The sequence below is a fragment of the Coenobita brevimanus genome, chromosome 39, assembly GCF_032717465.1.
Source record: "Coenobita brevimanus isolate Jiangsu-jjx chromosome 39, ASM3271746v2, whole genome shotgun sequence".
NCBI classification, from domain to species: Eukaryota; Metazoa; Arthropoda; class Malacostraca; order Decapoda; family Coenobitidae; genus Coenobita; species Coenobita brevimanus.
In genome coordinates, this window is record NC_136992.1 from 14,911,075 (window position 1) to 14,923,475 (window position 12,401).

Here is a 12,401-nt window from a genome sequence, read left to right on the forward strand (position 1 = left end):
TTGCCTCTAATGAAATAAAACAGCTTAAGAGGGAGAATAAGAAGTTGGAAAAAGAAAGGGACAGGATGAAAAGCAAACTAGGTGAGTATGAATCCAAATCAAGAATACAGGATAAGCACATTAAAGAAATCAAGGAGCAACATAAGGGGTGAAGAAAATTCAGGAAGAAGGAAATGTAAATTTGAAAGAGATTACAGAACAACAAAGCAAGGAAAAGTTAGAGAAGGAAGTGGTTAGGGTACTGAGAAGTAGAGAATCTTTAGTTAGGGATGTAGCAGATTACAAAAAATGTGTTATAATTTCAGGAGTTAAAGAAAAACGTATGACAATAAGATCAGAAAGAGAAAGAGAAGAACTGAATAAGGTTAAAGAAATACTGTATATCTCTCTTTCTCTCTCTCTCTCTATAAATATATATACTGTATATATATGTATATATACATATATACTGTATATATATATATATATATATATATATATATATTCATTCATTCATTGCCAGACGCCATGTATGCCAAACAGGGTGGCCAAGGGCTTAGAGTTAATTGTTTTACAGGGAGGGGCACTAATCCTCCACCAACCCCACTTGACACGTAGGGACAACGTTATGCCAACAGCATCTGGTGTTCCCAGGCAGTCACCCATCCAAGTACTAACCAGACCCAACGTTGCTTAACTTCGCTGATCGGACGGGAAGCCGTGTACTCAACGTGGATATATATATATATATATATATATATATATACAGTAAGACCTCACTATAATGGACTAATTGGGGCCCAAACCAACCATTCCAAGAAATGCGAAATTCCAATAAGAGCGACATCCGGACTTCCCCCTGCTAATCCGTCCTTTTTCCGATATAGAAGACAGTCCGGATTGCATGAACGGTTTTTAACTGTTTTGACTACCATTGTGGTACTGTACTGTGTTATAACTTCAGTACATTAATCAAATGGCATAATATATAAAATAATACTGTACTGTGCACTAATACACATGCCTTTTATTTACCTCTTTGTGGTGAACATAGCTGAAGTCGTCAGGCAGTCTGGACTGCTTTTGGCTTTATCAGACTTTTTCCGATATATAGGAATTTAGTCCGGTAGCTCCTCGAGTCCGATAAAAGTGAATTCCAGTCTATTGAAGTCCGTTAAATTGAGGTTTTACCAGTAATCCCCGTACTATCCCGACGCCCACTTTCGGGACACCCCACTTACTGAACATTTTGGTCCTGGGATTCAGTTTTCCCAAAATTGCCCCCAAATCGCAAAGAATTAGAAAAGAATCTGACTTTTTCCCCCCCATAATTTGAACTTGGCGCACGCAGCGTGGACCAGCTGCGTTTTGGTGCATAGTTCTGCTGCCGTACGCTAGAGCACCCCTGCATCTTCCCAACTTACCGCCCGTCTCTTGTTGTGAGTGCACGCCCGTCATCATGGCTTTTGTGGTGGTGCCCTACCTGCTGCTGCTCTGTGCCTCTTGTTAGTGTGTGATATGATGGCCCCGCCGGCTCAGAAGAGGAAGAGAGTGGTTTTGACTCTGGAGAAGAACAGAGAGATATTGGACAAGGTGGATGCGGGATGGTCAACCTCACGCATCCTCTGTGAATTCGACCTGGCCCGATCTACTTTGTTTGATATCAAGAGATCCCGCGACAAACTAATGTAGTACACGACTGACTTCTCGTCAAAGAACAAATGCAATGTGGAGAGGAAGATGATGCTTACTCCCTGGTATGCTGAAGTCGACCGCTCCACGTTGATTTGGCATCGACAGCAACGTGCTGCTAGTGTGCTGGTGCGTGGCATGGAGCTGAAGGCTGCTGCTGTGAAGTTCGCAAGGCTTCACAACGCCCTAGACTTCAAGGCATCCGAGGGTTGGCTCTTCGCATTCAAGTTACGACATGGCCTTACCAACCGTAAGTCTCGTGGCGAAGCTTTGGACGCTAACGAGGATGGAGTAGAGGAGTTTCGGCACAAGGTGAAGGGCCTGATTGACAGGGAGGGCCTTACTCTCTGTCAAGTCTACAACGTTGACGAAACTGGTTTATTCTGTCGCTCTTTACCAACGAACACTCTAGCCAAGGAGACGGAGAAGCGTGTGCCTGGCCGCAAGCTCTCCAAGCAACGGATATCTGCTTCGTGTTGTGCCAATGCTAACGGCATGCACCGGCTTAAGCCCGTTATTGTTGGCTGTGCAAAGCAGCCTCGGTGTCTTCGTGGGGTGATGGAATGTCCTTCCTGTCATTTGGTACCATTCTTTGAAGGCATGGTTCACTGCCCAGATCTTCAAAGACTGGTTCCACTGCCATTTCGTCAAGGCGGTCATCAATTACAAGACGAAGACACTGGGAATCCCGCGCAACCAGGTAAAGGCCCTCCTTCTACTCGATAATGTCCCTGTCCACCCATGCGACAAGGACTTGGTGGCTGAGAATGGGCGCATTAGGTGCATGTTTATGCTACCTAATATGACTGCTCTCATCCAACCAATGGACCAAGGAGTGATTGTGGCAACGAAGAGGCTGTACTGAAGGAAGTTCCTGGACGAGGTGATGGTTGTTCTCGAGGACGAGGACGAGCGCAGGGAGAGATGGGACACCCGAGGCCAGCAGACTTTGGAAAACCTTCACCGCTGCAACATCAAGTCCGCAATCTACAACTGGGCCAGTGCATGGAAGGAAGTCCCTGTCAAGACTCTAGAAAATGGTTGGTCTTGACTGCTTCTCGGAATGGATGTAGAGCACGATTTCCTAGGTTTTGACGTGGATGACTTCCATGCACGCCTATGTGCGCACGGCGACGATGTTGATGTGGACGAAGTGCGTGAGTGGTTTGATGACGACAAGGGCGATCCTGGGTATCAGACCCTGTCTGATATCGAGATCACATCTTCAGTTGCAGGTGTCAGTACCCAGCTTGAAGATTCCGACAAAGACGGCGACGATGATGCGGACTTCTCTCAGCGTGACACTACTCTAGCCATCCCCAAGCTCAGCGCACTCTGGGAACATGTAGAGTTCGTTCTGGACTACCTGGAACACCCGGACTGTGACAGGGAGATGAGGCTCTTGGGACTTCTGGAGGAAGTGCACACTTTCAGGCAGCGCATCATGAATCGCCAAAATCATTGTTCCTTGTGTCAATCAGCCATTGACAGCATTTTCAGACCCGTGACCCCTGCTGTGCCCAGCCCTGGCTCCACACCATTGTCACCCCAAGACAGGCCCTCAGCCTCCGAGCCACAGCCCAGCACATCAGCTACGGAGGAGTCACCACTGGACGTGAGTTTGCGCCTCTCTTCAGAGTCATCTTCAGTGGGTAGTCATCACCATGACCCAGCAATGCACCCCTAGGCCACCTGCATCAGCTACTCTCAGACTCTGACAGTGAATAAACAGCAAGAACTCGCCACTAGACCACACGGGAATTTACAGTGTTGTGCAGTGAAAGAAACAGTGCATAGTGTTAAGAAATTTGAATTCTGAGTGCAAAGACTGAAGTGCAGAGTGCAACACTGATTTTATTGACGTTCAGTGGAGCGCAAATTAGACTAGAGTGTGTAGCGTTCAGAAACTGGATTTATGAGTGCAAAGACTTAAGTTCAGAGTGCAACACTTATTTCATTAAGGTGCGATGGAGCGCAAGTAAGACTAGAGTGCGCAGTGTTAAGAGAATGGAATTCTGAATGCAAATGACTGAGTTCAGTGCAAAACTTCATGTACAGTGTACTGCAGGTGCTTCAGGTACTCCTTTTTACTGTCTGAGTCTGAGAGGAGGCGGGTTATTCGTCGAGATGGCCAGGGACTTGTTGTAAGTACCCAAAATGTTTCATATTGTACTGTATTTTCCACACTTACCTCTAAAACCTCATTTCACTCTTTAATGTTTCTTCTTGGTGTGAATAGGGTCTTAGGTGCTATGCATGTGCAGTAGGGAGGTGTTTTTCAGAGTTAGGCTAGGTTAGAGTCCATAAGTACCAGTCCAGGAGTCAGGGACTTGTAAGTACCCAGAATGTTTAATATTGTATAAACTCACCTCTAAAACCTCATTCTCTGGTTCTTTTGCATTCATTTCAGTCTTTTATGTCCCTTATTGGTGTGAATTGGGTCTTCAGTAGGTGCAATGCATGTCCAGTAGGGAGTTGAATAGGTGTTTTTCTGAGTCAGGGTAGGTTAGGGTCCATAAGTACAGGTCCAGGAGGCTGGGGCCCACTTTCCGGATAGGACCACTTTCTGGACATGCTTTTGGCTCTATTACATCAGATAGTAGAGGGTTTACTGTATATATCATCATCATCATCATCATCATCATCAGCCGTTTGAGTATCCACTGCATGACCGGCCTATCCCGACCGAAGTCAGGACGATACAGCCAGTGTATCTCTACCAAGTGGCTCAGGCTATTTGGTAGAGATTGTATGTAGGGTGAGAAGTGCTTGTAAGTGTATTGTAGTGTTGGAGTGGCTTTGGATGTGTGTGTAGTCTGTGAACCAAGTGTAATCGGCCCGCACAAGCCGACTGGGTGCAAGCATACTTTACAGTAAGCGACACTGGTTCAACCACAGCACCCCTTGTGTCCGCCAATGCACTCCCAAAGTTTATTACCCTGGCGGGGAGCGAACCCTGGCCCACCCGTGTACTAAATGCACACTCTACCACTGTACCACAGAGGCTCCTTACTGCATATGTATATATATATACATATATATGTATATGTATATATACATATACCGTATGTATATATATATATATAAATATATATATATATATATATATATATATATATATATATATATATATATATATATATATATATATATATATATATATATATATATATATATGTGTGTATATACATATACCATATATATATGTGTACAGTTTATGTGTATATATATATATATATATATATATATATATATATATATATATATATATATATATATATATATATATATATATATATATATATATATATATATATATATATATATATACTATATAATGTGCTCAAACATAACCTAAATTAACTCGATGAAGTTTTACAAGGAGAACTCAATGGTTTATGAAGTTTTACATGTAAATGCAATATTGTATGAAGCTGTACATATAAATACAATACCTATAATAAGAATACAGTATAATGTAGTACTGTTATAGTGCACTTGCTGTGCCAAGAAGGTATGCTGTTGAAGAACACTTACTGTGCCAGGAACGGATTCTGTTGTTACCGTGGGCTGATTTGCGAATTTCCCCCACATCTAGCGACCTTTGTTCGCAAAATCCAGGGGAAGTTCAGTCACAAGTTGGCTGAAACTGACAAAATTGATGGAAAATAAATTAATCCATTCTCAGAGAGCAATGGAATGGTCAGTGTTGAGAATATCAAGACAGGAAAAGATCAACTTGGGTGAGAAAGCATATTAAAGTCAAAGATATTATAGAAGTTATGAGGGAACAGAAATGGAGGTGGGCAGGCCATATAGCAAGAATAAGCAATAACCGGTGGAGCAAGAGACTGACTTACTGGACACCAAGATATTGTAAGTGTAACAGAAAAAGGCCAGACATGAGGTGGAAAGATGAGATAGAGAAATTTGCAGGGAAAACATGGCAAAGATTGGCTCAGTCAAGGAATTCATGGAAAAGGTTGAGAAAGGCCTCTGTTCAGCAGTGGACTTGTAATGGCTGATGATGATGATGATGATGATGATATATATACTGGTATATATATATATATATATATATATATATATATATATTATATCTCTGTACACTGAGTGACAAGGCAAATGGTTTCCTGTACACCAGGAAACCATTTACTACGCTGGGTGGTAATCATACAGCCAAATTTTGGCACCTGGTGGTTTAGTGGGTAATTATTGCATTCCAGTTGGATTGAGCCGGTGAAGGTTTATATCCAAGGGGTGTTTGGGGTTTATTGCTCATGTTATGCCACTCAGGGATGACAGGCTGGTCACTCTCATCTTAAATGTTGAGACCAACTGCTTAGCCCCGGGCTCCTATGCTCCTCATGGGGCAGTGTAGGATTGGATTATGGATAGGTAGATATATATATATATATATATATATATATATATATATATATATATATATATATAGTATATATATGAGGCGTCTAGAACCAAAGGGGCATCCCCACCAATATACTGGTTTTGAGTTAGGTAGGGAAGACAACAGGCTTAACCCTCTTCTCAGTGACAGCACTGGTTGCCGTACAAGATTCGGCCTTCTGGACAGTGATAGAGGGGCTCAAAGTCATGTGGGTTTGTTCATGCTGCCAGGCGAACAAATCAGAGCAGGCAGGCATCTAAGCCACACAGCCCAAACCAATCAGCATTCTCACTCTCTGCCACTCCCCCAGAGCAGCCAATCATCAAGCGTGTGGTCCGCCCGGTGTGCTGTTGAGGCTTCCTTCCCGTGTTCACTGAGGTGTATAATTATTACGTATTGGATTTTTACCCCATTTATCGTGGATTAATGGTGACAAGATGAGCTGTTGTTATTGGGGTTGAAGGGGGGGTGACAAGATGAGTTCATCACATAGTTACAGTGAGGAGGTGGTGCCTATAACCTCTCGTAAGTGTCAGAAGTGTGTGGAGAAGTGGAAAAAGGTAGAAAGGAAGAGGAAAAGAGAGTGGTGAGGGGAGACAGCGGGAGGGGGCGTGGCACCGAGGAGGCAGAGTTGGATGTCGATCTCCTAGATGACGACCCCACCATTTAACCCCCCACTACCCCTTCTCAATTTACTTAAGCACTACACTACTTTTTTTTTTGTGTTATTATTTCAATCTATTATGGTAGAGGAAAGATAATAACTGCATTGATTTCAGTTTTTGTTGTCAAAAACATGAAATTACAGTAATAATTATTCGTTTATTAATATTAAGTGAACTGGAATCTTCAGTTAATAAAGTTTTGTACATTAATACATTCGTTGATGTTTTTTCTGCTATGTTTTTAAATCCCTACAATATGTTCTTATGCCCACTTATAAATTGGGGGTTTGGTTTACTGCCTATTTTGTGGTTACGGTTATTATTGTTTTGTTTTTTTGGCTTTACATGTAGAGCATTGGCGCTGATGATCATTTTGATGTATAAAAGGTTTGTTTATTGCCTTCTGGTTATGACGTTGCCATAAACACAACTTTAAAGCGTCATAACTCAAAAGTACATTTTGGCGCCGATGCCCCTTTGGTTCTAGACGCCTCATATATATATATATATATATATATATATATATATATATATATACAGTATATATATATATATATATATATATATATATATATATATATATTTACATATATATATTTATATATATATATATATATATATATATATATATATATATATATATATATATATACAGTTGGCCCTCCACATTCGTCGGGGTTAGGGTATACAGACCCTCGCAAATGTGGATTTTCCACAAATGTTTAGTGCACCCTCCTGTAAATGCCTCTACAGCCACAAATAATCCCCTGTGAGCAGGTGTGCACATACTGTACCTAATAATCCATATCTGGGACCTGAAAGGAGCATAAAATATCACAAATAGCTGGTGACGTGGGCAAGTTTTCAGGTACATATTTACTCCAACTTCTTACAACCATACCCATTAAATTCAGTCTTGGCTCCACAAAGGGGGCATTCGGCGAATCAGTGAGACCCACGAAATGTGATTCTTCAAATGTTGAGGGCCTCCTATATATTCTATATATATATATATATATATATATATATATATATATATATGTATACTGTATATCTATCTATATATGTTTGTCTATCTATCTATCTATCTCTCTATCTATCTATTTTTAATGCAAGGAAGAAGGAACCAAAGGCTGTGCCTGCAAAAACAGTTCCTTCCAAGAAAAAAGCAAAAACAATACAAAAGAGAGCCAAATTCAAGATCCATTGATTTCGAGATGCCTGGACACACTGCGTTTGATAGACTGGAGATCATAGGATCTAGGAAATACAGATAGAGGGAGACAGTTCCAGAGTTGACCTGTTGCATAAATGAAGGACTGGGAGTAACTGTTATCTCTTGCATTAGAGAATTGGGCAGAAAAGAGATGGAGTTTGTTGCTAGACAGGTGCCACACACTCGTAGAGGTGGAGGGATGCAAGCAGACATTTCAGAGGAGCAGTGGCCATTGAAGTAGGAATAGAAAAGAGATAAAGAGGCATCAGTGCAGTGAAGAGACAGAGGTTGAAGGGAGCCAGTTAGAGGAGGAGAGTTGATGAGATGAAAAGTCTTTGACTCCACCCTATTGAGAAGAGCTGTATGTGGGGAGCCTCCCCACACATGAGAGTTGTACTCTAAACAGGAGCGAACAAAACCTGTGTATAAAGTCAACAACTGTGTAGGGGTAAAGAAGGAACGGAGTCGGCTTAGCACACCTAATCTTGTGGAAGCAGATTTTACAAGAGATGCAATATGATCTTTCCATGATAAATCCCAAGTGAATGAAACCCCAATCATGTTCAGGGATGATGCAGGATTGAGCTGGACATTATCAAACTTTAGTGGGTACCCCTGTGGAAGATTTTGATGGGTTAATAGGTGTAAAAACTAAGTTTTTGCTGCATTAAAAACAACAAGATTATTTTTACCCCCGTCAGAAATACAAGCCAAGACAGACATTAGGTGTGTCATAGCCTCATCCCTTGTTGGTTGAAGTAACTGCTGAGATAGACGTTGTGGAAATCGAATGGAAAGGTGAAAGGTGGAATCATCAGCATACGAGGGGATAGGGTTAGAAGTACAGCTTAGATGATCATTAATGACTAAAAGAAAGGGAGTTGGTGATAGGACAGAGCCCTAAGGAACACCATTGTTTATAGATCTAGGAGAAGAACGATGGCCGTTTACAACAGCAGCTATAGAATGACCAGAGAGGAAGCTGTAGATGAAGGCACAGATAGAAGTATAGAAACCGTAAGAGGACAGTTTGGAAATTAAAGATTTATCTATCTGTCTATCTATTGCCAGATGCATTAATCCCATATGGGATGGCCACGAGCAAATCGCCTCCACGTCGCTCTGTTCCCCACCATTTCACTGCCCTGCTCCCAACTCACGCCACCGTCTCTCATATACCTCTCCACTCCATCCCTCCATCTCATCCTCATCTTTTCCCTCCCTCTCACCCCCTCCACCTCACTCACATACACTCTTCTTGTTAGTCTCTCACCCTCCATCCTCTCCAAATGCCCAAACCATCTCAGTGTGTTCCTCCTAGCGCTTCCTATCACATCCACACCCACACCACAATGCTCTGTCAACTTGTACCTTTCCTTCTTGCTGTAAGTTTGCTCTCTCAGCATTTATGCCAGAGTCACTCGAAAGCCTTTGAGATGTCAAGTGCAATGGCAAGGCTTTCGCCAAAGTCCCAAAAGGAGGATGACCAGGAGTCTGAAAGGAAGGTGAGAAGATCGCCAGTGGAGCGTCCCTGACGGAAACCATGCTGATGATCAGAAAGAAGATTGTGATAGAAAAGATGCTTTAAAATTTTTTTGCTAAGAATAGACTCGAAAACTTGTGAGACACAGGATGTTAAAGCAATTGGACGATAGTTAGAAAGTTGGGAATGGTCACCCTTCTTTGGGACTGGCTGAGTGAGAGCAGACTTACAGCAAGAAGGAGAGGTTCAAGTTGACAGAGAAAGGCGAAAGAGTTTACCCAGGCAGGGTGTAAGCACAGAAGCACAGTTCTTGAGGACAACAGGAGGGACTCCATCAGGCCCATATGCCTTGTTAGTAGTGAGGCCAGTGATGGCAGAAAATATATCAGCTGAAGAAATTTTAATGTCAGCCATGAGGAAGTCAGTGGGGGGAAGTGATGGAGGAACAGCACTGGTATCATCTAAGGTGGAATTGGAGGACAAAGTCTGAGTGAAGAGATCTGCTTTATCAGTAGAAGAAATAGGTACAGAGCCATCAGAGTTGAAAAGAGGAGGGAAGGATGATGAGGTAAAGTTGTTAGAAAGGTTTTTGGCAAGGTGCCAGAAGGAGCGGGAAGAATTGGAGTTGGAGAGTTGAGAGCATTTAGTATGGATTAAATTATCTTCAGCAGAGCTAAGAATAGACTTAGCATGATTCCGGGCAGAAACATATAAAAGATATACAGTAAATATATATATATATATATATATATATATATAGATAGATAGATAGGTATATACACACAAGTAGTCCCTCATTTATCTGGACACTCAGTATCTGGACGTGTTCATTATCCGGATGCTGGACCTTGGCTCTATTCACCCATTATCTAGATTTACTTGCTATTTTCTGGACATAAAAGTCCCAGAGAACTTTGGCTAGCCAGCCGATATATTCAAACATTGGGTATTGTGGCCACTGGGCTCAAGCCACGAGCGGGAAGTAGCCCGTAATCCACAACCAGAGCTAAAATGTCCGTCCCCCCCTGTACTGAATGGTAAAAGCTACGCGCTCATCTGATCACTCTCAGGGAACCTCCAGCACCCAAGTAACGTGACTGTAACCCACAAGCAGTGTCAAAACATCTGTACGCATCCCCACCTAATGTCCAATATCACGTGGTAACCAGGCTAAGTCTTTTCCAACCACCACCACCATCGAACACAGACCACAAGGCACGAGTACATGTTCGGTGACAGGGGCAGTCTGCCTCTCTACCAAACATTGAAAGTCCCCCGGCCACCGTAAGTTGTGTTTCCGCATGGCCACTCGGCGTCCAACAGACTGTAGAGGTGTATGGTATGTAGGAGGACTGCTGGGCCTTGATAGCAGGCTGTGAAACCTATGCCCAGAGTCGGACACATTAAAAAAAAAAAAAAGACTGCAAGCCACGAGTAAATGTATGGTAATAGCGCCTGTCCCCCTGTTGACAGAAGGGAGAGAATCCTGCCCACAGCCTCACTTCTTCCCCCTGCCGTCCCTCCTTCATACTCTTCTGGCTCTCCTCACTCCCTTGGCCGTGATAACACTGACTCATGAGTTTTCAAATATTTTTTTGTGATTTATTCGACTACTATTGGTCATATCAAACTTCTGCAAGATTCAAGAGAAATCTCATGAAATTCTGCATCTAGACATATGCTTAAATCTTGGAAGGTGCGCATTAGGATGGTGGGAAGTTATATGAAGATAAGTTGTACTCCTGAACACTATTCTCACTGCATTTCTGTACTTGTACTTATCAGTAGCATTAATATGGATAATCCTATGTGTGTTTTAATGTCTCAGTATGGCAGAATGACTGGAAAACAGTGCCATAATTAAGAGGTGTAGCCACTGTTCATACAGTAGTGTATAGGTTGGGTGTTTTTTGGTTTTCATTTTTTTTTTTTTTTCCATGGTTTTCTTGGTGCTTAGCATTACTTTAGATATTCCTGTGTAAGTTTTGATGTCTAAATATGGCAGATTGACCTAAAAACAGTGCCAATATTAGGAGGGGTACTGTACATACAGTAATGTATAGGTCAGGTATTTTGTGGTTTTGTGTTTTTTTTTATGGTTTTCTTGGTGTTTAGCATTATTTTGGCTATTCCTATATATGTTTTGATGTCTAAATATGGCTGATTGACCTGAAAACAGTGCCAAAGTTAGGAGGGATGCTGTACATACAGTAGTGTATACGTAGGGTGTTTTTGGTTTTCAGTGTCCTTTTTAATGAGTTTCTTGTTATTGAAAATTATTTTGGATAATCCTGTGTATGTTTTCATGACAAAATATGGCAGAATGACCGGAAAACACAGCCGAAATAAGGAGGGGTATTGTACATACAGTAGTGTATAGGTAGGTGTTTTTTGGGTTTCAGTGGTTTTTCTGCATGGTTTTCTTGGTGTTTAGCATTACTTTGGATGTTCCTTTGTGTGTGTTGATGTCTAAATATGCCTGAATGACTGGAAAACACTGCCAAATTAAGCATAGATGCTATTCAAATAGATTAGGCTTGGATTGGAGGTTGAGTATAGGTAGGGTTTGGGTATGGTAGGGGAATAGTGTTCACAATCCGGATGGTGCCACTACCCGGACATGCCTTTGGCTCTGTTATTTCCGGATAAATGAGGAATTATTGCTTACATGTACCAGCATGTGCTTTGTATGTATATATATATATATATATATATATATATATATATATAGATATATATTGTGTGTGTGTGTGTGTGTGTGTGTATGTATGTGTATATGTGTACAGTATGTATATATGGAGCCTCTATGGTACAGTGGTAGAGTGTGTGTCTCGCATGCTGGTGGTGGATGCTGGTTCACCTTCCACCAGAGTTGTAAAAAAAAACTTTGGGAAGTGTTCACCGAGCCACTTACCACTTTGGCGGACATATGGGGTGGTGTGGTTGAACCAATGTCGC

General features: G+C 41.9%; 1 protein-coding gene and 1 pseudogene across 1 annotated transcript in view; one reads left to right on the plus strand and one right to left on the minus strand.

Moving 5' to 3' along the window:
- Positions 1-12,401, plus strand: part of LOC145396866 (dimethyladenosine transferase) — a 91,200-nt gene that overhangs the window by 5,713 nt on the left and 73,086 nt on the right. The window lies entirely within an intron of this gene.
- LOC145396943 (5S ribosomal RNA) lies at positions 609-728 on the minus strand (annotated as a pseudogene).